Raw genomic sequence first — 9,201 nt, 5'->3', positions numbered from 1 at the left:
AAAATCTAAAAGTAACTTTTTGAGGGCTCGAGTACATAAAGTTAATGTGCTGCAGTTTACATGCAGCTCTGTCTTGATCGTCTTTTATCAACCTTTGCTGCTGCAGCCCACCACCGGCTTTTCATCAGTTTATGCATTGTGTGCCAGGGCAAATAATGACAGAATATCTAGCTAAAGAAGGGGTACTTAATCAGCAATCAAGATTCAATTTGTTTTAATTTTAGCAGGTGTTTGTGAGGTACATTGATGGGAGAGATAATATGTACTGCTTTCATTAGCTCTCTTGTTTTTGTGCTTGAACATTTAAGAGCCAGATGTTCGGAGGTGAGCTGATCAGAATATTAAGTCTCCAGAGGTTGGTTTCCATAGTGTTTTACATTCCTTTCTTTATCTCCCTCAGTTCACCCTGAGCTATGAGGTGCAAGTGCTCACAATGACAGACTGCATCTCTGCTTCCTATTCAACTAAAGCTTTAAATTAGTCTAAATATTTTTTCTTTTTTTTAAAACAACACAAAACCTAAAAAAATTAAACCCACAGAAAACAACTTTATTCTAATAATCTGCAATTAATTCCTGGTCCTTGGGTCAGACTAATTCCTCACTCAGAACTAGTTTAGTTGGTAAAGCTCTTATGGAAATTATTTGTTTAGGAAGCGGTGTATTGCCAGGAGATTTTACCTCAGTAAACAACATGGAACTACCTTCACTCAGTAAGCCACTGATTCCACCATCATCACCTTAAATTCAAAATATAATCTAAATAATTCTGGGGAAAAAAGCAGCAGTTTTGATATCAGAATGCCCCCATGAGAGGGGCCTCCAAAATGGCCCTTGAGAGTGGCTTCAGTTGAGATGTTCTTTAACAGAAGACGCACAGGCTATGTTTGAAAATCACAGGGGTTGAATGACAGGAGGTCACTGAAAGAATGAGTTGGAGTGGACAATAGGATTGCAAAAGAAAGGCAGCTTAACCTTTTGGGCCACGTTTTCAGCCCGAGAGGTAACACCCAGCAGCCCTGGCTTGGTGGCTGCTGCAGTAATAAGTCAGTGTTCTCATCTATAACAAACTCTCCCAGTGTTGTGATTATGGTTTCTTTTAGTAAGGAAAAAAACCCCAGAAATGAAGAGTGAACCAGCACTGCCATTGGCAAATGCTGTAATGTTTCCCCTCACTATTAATTGTTCTCTGTTTACTTTGATGCTCAAAGATTGCCCTGTTTTACAAGCATATTTTCTTAATTTGTGTCACCTTGTACTGTAAGTGTGTCAGAGGGGAAACATTTGCAAGTGATTAGATATGGACCTTTGTGTCACCAAATGTATGAGGTACATACCCTTATAGGATATAATTGTGATCTTTTAATATGCGGCCATTGACCCGGACTTGTTATTATCTATTATAGTTTATAATAATGTATCTCTTTATGATTAAATGATGATGCCTGGCAGAACACTATGATTAGCATTTCAGTTATTTATAGATTATGTCAGAGCAGTAATAAACATAAAATGCTGTTAATGTGTGGCTAATGAAATCTGGACATGAACAAGTTTATGAATTGATATAATTCATTTGAGTGTTCTAACTGAGCTGCTGGTTCTCGTCATAATTCAAAAGCTTAGCAGGGTTCACCGATTAGGAGGTAGACTAATTTGCTACAAAAAGTCAATGGGTTTTCATCGTCTTGGGCTATCATACACAGCATGGCTGATTGCATAAGGACTATACAAAGTAATTCTCATAAATATATTTATTAAGCTTAATATGTTTTGTGAGGTTAGGATGGAATCAGCCAGTGCACAACATATGTGGAACAAAATCACAGTGTGTTAGATACTAAAAAGATATGTTCAGTAAAATCATTCAGGAGCGGATCGATGAGGGAGTTATTTGAATTTTAAAAAGTGAGCAATTCAATATCAAATATAAATGAGAGCCATAAAGAATGATACAGATGATTGACTGAGTTTGCTCGACGTTTATTTTACTTTGGCATCATAATTTCATTTCATGCTACAAATACCATTTTAAACTTAGGTTACTTCGCGCTGAACTAGGCGGGTGTATTCATGGAGCTTATGGCAGCACTGCGTCCTTGTGCCTGGAAAAGCTCAGGAACCTCTCCGAGCAGACTGTGTGTTCTCCTCTTCAACAGCGGGGTCTAGGGACTGCTGAACATCCTTTCCTGGCACTGCCCTTTGGTTCCTACATGTGCCAAGTCCTGGTCATCAGAAAAGATGTCCCCAACCTTTACGGGATTTTTTAAATTTTAAACAGTACATGACTAGGGTATTGGATGTGATTTCCTCTTTGGGTTCTTTATTTTTCCACCAGTCTGTCAATTTGTTGGTTTCTTCCTCCCTTTCCCTGTGACAGCATCCTTTGCTTACTCCCATTCTTTCCTTCCTTGTACCAGATCCACCATTGGTTTAATCAGGGTTGAATTCCTGAGCAGAATCCTTTGTGCTACCCAGAAATGCTAATCTTTGGAAGTACTAGACTAATGTATATCCTCTGTCTAATTCTGTCTTTTCCAGTATCTTTATCGCCTCCAAAATGCATTATTTTAGAACCTTTTGTTTGAACATTATGCATAAACTGACTGGGCTCCTTTATGAAGAAAGGAAATCTGCTATGGGCTTATATAGAACCTCAAATACATTAGAAAAACACTTAGGTAAGATAAATAGCTGAACCCTTCATTTATTTTAAATACTGACAAAAAGTATTAATAGATCTTAAAATATTACAAAGAAACAAAACCAAAGAATCAGAAATTATTTACTTCTTGTGCTGCTTATTTAAGAAACTAACAGGATTAGTCATGAGATTATGGCCCTGGGACAATCTCATTAATAGTAACATTAATCACAAAATTCTCAAGTTTTTCTTCTTCCCTTTAGAAAGCCCCAACTCTGTACTTATTACCAGGAGAGAGGAAAGTGCTGCTGGAGGACATGGCTGTACAGTTGTATAATAGTTTCTTGTATAACAAGAGTCCAAACAGAACCCTTGATATTCTCCCCTCACATTTGTTTCTTGACCCAACACGTGATCCACATGATCCCTGCACTTTTAATCTCCACTACCAGGTTTTGCTCTGTTCCTTCCCCGTATCATTCACTACATGCATTCCTCCCTTGCCTTACATAAATCTTTGTGTAATCATATGTAATCTTTATGTAATCATAAACCACACACCCCACTCGCTCCTCCCCTCCCTCCAAGCAGTTGCTTTCAAGTTCTTGGAGAGATTTAGAAACAGATTCATACATTTTTCTAAAGATGTTTTAAAAGACAAGATTAAGGATGTAACTTCCATAAGACTTGGGTGAAGAGACAAAAAGCTTTGTAGAGGTAGTGAGTTGAAAACCATTGGAAACATTTCTACGTCAGAGAAGTCCTTCTTAGCAAAGCATCCTTCATGCAAGGTCTACAGAGGGAACCTCTATCACATCTGTTTGCTATCTGCAATATCATGTCTTGTATTCTGTTTATTTTAGATTTCTGCTTACTTAATTAAAAATGTGGCTGATATTTTTTCCTGCGTCACAAATGAGAACGCCAGCATTTCATTTATAAACTGATACCTGGCTCAGCTTCTGCTCTTGATATTTTCAAGAGGCCAGTGATTAAAAATCCTATGTGGAATATGCTCTGTTATTGCCCTCTCTAGGCATTGTTGCATAAAACCTTAAAGGTTCTGGTGGTAAATCCCCACGGCAGCGTTTTGATACATGCCAGATGTTCACTCATGGGAGAGATAAATGTTTAATAATTTTTGCTATTGTTACTGTTTTTACAACGTGTTATACTGCCGTGGCTTGCTAAGGCTAAAGCTCTGTTTTGCTGAAAGAACAAGCATATAATAAGTCAGATGTTTACATTTCCATCAGCTTGGTTTTGCATAACAACATGGGAGATTTCACCTGGAGCACAAGTAGCCCAACTCTCTCCGAGCTGACAAAAGGGTTAAAGTGCAATCCGAAATCCCATTCCAGGGAAGAAAGGCTGCTAAAACCTCCAGTTGGTTTTAAAAGTCTCAAACTTCATTTGGCTCCAAGTAACAACTTAAAACCTATTTACACAGGCTTGACCTGCTGTGTTTCCTTACCTGAGATGAGAAGCATTAATCCCATTTGCCTGTGGCATTTGCTCCCTGGATCTCTGCTGTAATGGAGCAATATTCATCTTCTAAAATTAGAGAAGTGCCAAAATGTTTAAAATTAATATTATATACTGGAGTGGAATGGATCCCTGTCAAAACACTGGTAATGTCACAAGATTACTCTGTTTTTTGGAGCTAGTGGGAGCTAACAGTAATGGGATTCATTTTCCCTCCAAAATGGCGTCACAGCGTGAGGGAACAGACTGCAGCCGGTCTGGACAAAGTCTGGATTTTCCAGTATCTCCTGTGCAGCTGTGAGGGGCTCCATTCACCAATCTGTGACAACAGAAATCCGCTCCTTCTTTGGCACCCCAAGAGTCTGTCACTGAGTGGTGCCTGCAACAGTGGAGGGTGTGTTTTTCCTTGTGTGTCCCACAACAGGTAGGAGGAGGGGAAGAGCAAAGGAAAATTTGTGAGTCTCAATGCTGAGACATGAGTGTGGCCTAGTTAGACTGTGCATGATCACTGCTCATCTCAGAGAACAGTCATTGAGAAATGACCTTCCTTTACCAGCCAGGAGCATCCACAAAAGAACAACTTTCTAAAATAAATAAATAAAATTAAAAAATCCTCCTTTGCCTTTCTGCTTGTCCTGAAGGGCAAACAAGGTAACAGAGAACTGAGAAGCCATCTAATTTAAGAAGGATGTTTGCTGAGCTCTTTCTCTCATGCACATGCACTCTTTCACTTATTCACCTTTCCCACTGCATTATCTTAATGAAATGAAGTAACCCCCCTCCATCTTTCCAGTTCACCCTGTCTAGAACTTGTAATTGCTTATTGCAGATTCCCTACGCTCTAGATCTCCACTGCTAAGGCACTGCAGACCTGACTCTGCCGGCCTGAGTGAGGATGGCAGAATTGGATCCACATCAAAATCAGAAAAGAGTGTAGGAATATAAATCTGTGTCACATTTTTCTCCAGCTCAGGCTGATAAAAGTCGTCTTACTCTGTGAAAGGTCATTATCCTCAAGGAAATAAAAAAACGTAAATCAGGAATACAGGTCAGGCTGCTTTCAGCATTCAAATCTTGTTTTTAAAATGAAGCAAAAGATTGGTGATGTGTAAATTTGTAAATTTGGAGTCCTTGTCGTACAGTCCTTATGAATATGAAGAAATCTGCAGGTTTGAAGACTTAAACAATGTTTTTTAGGAGCAGTGATGCTGCAGTGCAGCTGTGTCTGTTAGAACAGGCTGCACCCCAGTCCACACTGCGAGCTCACCAGTTCAGTGTGGGTTTCCATGTTGCATATGTGATGGTTGAGTGGATCAATCATAATAAAAACTGTGCTGTCGCTTGCAAGCTGGTGAAGTTCTGATGAAATGCACAGAGGTGGTGCATCAGCTCTTACCTGTCTTCAGAAAATAAAACACCTTAGCTTTTCGTGGATGGCATGAAACACCCAGGGCTAAATTCCTCATTCAGCATCCTAACAAACTTCACCTTCTGTGTAGAGACCCAGGATGAGGGAAGTATTGAATTTCAGGTATTTCTATTAATTGAGGTTAGCTGGATAATTTTCTGGTATGTTTTGCTTTACTTTCTTATCTCTTCCTCTGTGCTGAGTGTTAGCATTATCCTTGGCATGATGCTTTACCTTGGAAAACATTTTTAATGCCTTGTAGGATTTGGCTGACTATTGTTTCCAAAATGTTCAGCTTAACTGTAACGTGGCAGGAAAAAAAATGTCTTGGACAACACAGAAGAATTTATACAAACAAAAAGTTTTCTTTCATTTATCTCAGTATAAAATACTACAAATATAAAAGCCAATTAATAGTGATGTAATTACAAGCTAGGTCTAATTTTCCATAGATCTTATTAATTGGATCAGCAATGGGAGGCAGCACATGTAGATCATGACATGTTTTATGCTGTGCTGCCAGGCAAGCTGACCGAAAAAGGTATTTTTCAGAACATTTCCTCCCATCCCTGACCAAATCTCAACAGTAGGTAGTACAGTAATTCTAATGATATTCAGTGTATTTTTTAAATTCCCTATGTGGAAGAATGGTCAAACAGGCTTTGAAAATTATCTTTCTAATTATTGATGCCTGAACAAGTTAGAGAATAAAGGTAGTAGTAATGAAAATAATAGTAACATTGATAAATTATGGCTCTTGTTCTCCTGATATTTAAGTCAGGAGATTTTACCGTCACATCTGGCAAGGAATGCAAACAAAATCCAGGGACTCTTAAAGCGAGGCTCAGCCCAGGCTGCTGAGAGCTGTATATTAAATATGCTGTGCTTTTCCTTTTTAGCCTTCCATGTGCAGTAGATACATCATTACTACCTTCCTTCTCTAAATTTACAGTGTTATGTACATAAAAAATATAGAAAACAATGTCTTAGCCAAACAGTGGTAATACCACAAGCTGAAACAACTGCAGGGAATGGTGGAACTGAGTTCTTAACTTCCAGCTTTGGCTGCAGGGAGCAGAGCAATGTCATGACCTTGGCAAAGTGGAATTGTGAGTTTCTTATCTTTTCTGAGGTAGTAGCTGGTCTTGAGGTTGCATCCAGGATCCTCCTGTGCCTCCCATGGAGGGGCTTTCTGGTAGAGAAATAGAGGAGCTGCAGGGTGACTGGCAGAGCCAGGGAAAAAGAGGCGACCAACTGTGGAAGCAGCTTGGCTTTGGATGGTTATCTCCAGAGAGGTTTTAAATGTAACACTGCTGAACTTAGCTCTGCCCTTCCATTTCATATTTCTGTGTTGGCTGAACTCCGAAGTCATTATGCATTCAAATGCAAGGATTACAGGGCTATTTAGAACCCCAAATAATGAGCAATGATGGTGAGTTCAAGAATCTGGTGGCTCCATCTTCAGATTGATGATCCGCTCAGAATTATGTATAAATGTGGTACCTCTCCTTCCCATTTATTCCAGCTCCTGAAATCCTTTTTCTCTGCACTTGCACAGTGGTCGTGAGGTTGAGTCCCTTGCAGTAGCAAAGAATGATGTCATGGACATCTGAAAGAGAGAGGGAGAGGAATGAAATGTAGTGGGAATTACATGATGGAAAGTAGTAGGAAGGTGAGGCTGGCGTGGCTTGTGTTTTATGACACAGAATACTGTCATAGCAGAAGTAGCATAAAGGCTTAAAAAAAAAGGTGAGCACAGGCAAGCCAATAATTGCTATTCTTATCCAGGATTTCTCCTTCCATTACAGTGTTTGGATGCAGTGGAGCTATAGAAATGAATTCTGAATGTTTGGCCTGTAACTGTTAGCATTTGCACCTAGCACGGTGAGCCCTAATGTAGGACCCGCTTTTGTGATATTAAATATCTGCTGGACATATTTTTTTGGAATCCCCTGAAGATGGGAGCCTGTAGGATCTGTTCCCTTTGCTGTGCTGGCTGTACCCAACAAGCTGCCAAACACCCAGGAGCTGATATAAACCAGGGGCAGGAAATGGCCAGGGGAAATTAGTTCATACTCCTAAAGAATGGTAGAATAATTGCTCCTTCTCTAATTCTTTTCTCCTGTTTCTTGTAGTTGTGGGGAGACAGGATTTTATAGGTATTAAATATGTTATAGGACAATTACCTCTGTTTCAACCAAGCCTGAATTGGTAATTGTGCTGTAATGTATTAGACCATACAGAGTCCTGAACTAGCTTTTCCTTCCTATATTGAGAACTTTATAATGATGTTAATTAATAAATAATAACTTTTGATAGAGAGAGAGAATAACAGCAAGGTTGCAGTCAGTAGGTACCATGGGGCTATTTCAGCTGGGAGATGCCTATATTTGGAACATTAAATTCATTTTAAGGTAACATTTGTTGTGGTTTTTTATAACTTACATATTTCTTCTGCATGTATCCAAATAAATACGTGTGTGTAATAAAAAGCTGTGCATTTACACACCCCTTGTGCACAGGAGCAGAAGGAAAAGGGAGGAGAGGTACAATAAATTCCTTGTGCCAGACCCATATAAATGGGTTGTGGTCTTAACACAGCTTCTCCTGATTACTGGTAAAAAACTAATTAGGTTTTGTCATTTATTCACTTGGAGTTTTGTCTCATTGAAACCTTGCTACTCTATTTAACCTACTTCTAGTCTGCAAATATCTGCTGCCATGTTATGTTATGCTTTTTTTGCTTAAATTAACTCCTGAATAATACAGCATTGCACATACAGGAGAATGAAAAGTTTTCACATTTTTAATACAAGACTGATTTTATTATATTACTAGAGGAATAAGTTAGATTGCTCTCGCAATCTCAATAAATCACACATGAAGTCTTCTTTTTTCTAAATTAAATTTTTATTTAAATAAAAGTGTTATGTTTGTATTTGAACTGACAGCTAAATCTGATAATTAGAGTGCATGAAGTTGGCTTTGATTGGCATTGTAATTGGATTGTCATTGGGCTGAAAACCTATTATCTTTGGATCATGCCCCATGAAATCTGTTGAAGAAACTTTGCTGCCAGTCATTAAAGCCACCATCTTGGCTTACAAATTAGGTTTGAAAGGCTTTTTACCACTGGGAATGTAATTTAAACCACTGCAATTGCACTCCCATTAATTAAAATTATATTAAAATTATGGTTCATTTTCTAAATATTTTTTTCATATTTTATTAGACATACTTATTACTAAATGCTTAACAAATTACATAGCAGAGCTAGTAAAATTATATTTTAAGATAATCCATCATTTCAGCACATGCTACTCAGCATTAGTGGAATTAGTCAGTGTGTTGATCATTAAAGGATACACTATTTATGTTTTTCATTACTGGTTCTCATTAAAAATAAAATATAATTATAAACCACTTTAAAAAAATAAAGCAAAATTCCACTGAAGATTCTAATTAATGCTGGTAGAAAACTTAGAACCTGCTTTAAAGTGAACTTAGTTCATTGCCCTATTGTTCTCTATATATGTATTTTCTCTATAAGTCACATTGGTTACATTAAGCTATAGAGAGGCGTGAATAAAACAGATTTTTTTAGTGTGTAAATGCTGGTTATGCTGTGATCAGAGTTGATAAAATAAAGAATAAAGGGTTGGAAT

The 9,201-nt window shown here is 38.2% G+C and overlaps 1 long non-coding RNA gene across 2 annotated transcripts in view; it reads right to left on the bottom strand.

Moving 5' to 3' along the window:
* Positions 1-1,961: 1,961 nt before the first annotated feature.
* The window catches only part of LOC125322572, a 43,013-nt gene continuing 35,773 nt past the window's right edge, over positions 1,962-9,201 (bottom strand). For both annotated transcript variants that reach the window (XR_007202096.1, XR_007202095.1), the window contains one exon: positions 1,962-7,145. This is a non-coding gene — a long non-coding RNA (uncharacterized LOC125322572). The remainder of the gene's footprint in view (positions 7,146-9,201) is intronic.

This window comes from Corvus hawaiiensis, chromosome 3 (genome assembly GCF_020740725.1).
Source record: "Corvus hawaiiensis isolate bCorHaw1 chromosome 3, bCorHaw1.pri.cur, whole genome shotgun sequence".
Lineage (NCBI taxonomy): Eukaryota > Metazoa > Chordata > Aves > Passeriformes > Corvidae > Corvus > Corvus hawaiiensis.
The sequence above is the reverse complement of the archived record's forward strand: the minus strand, read 5'-3'. Positions and strand labels throughout refer to the sequence as shown.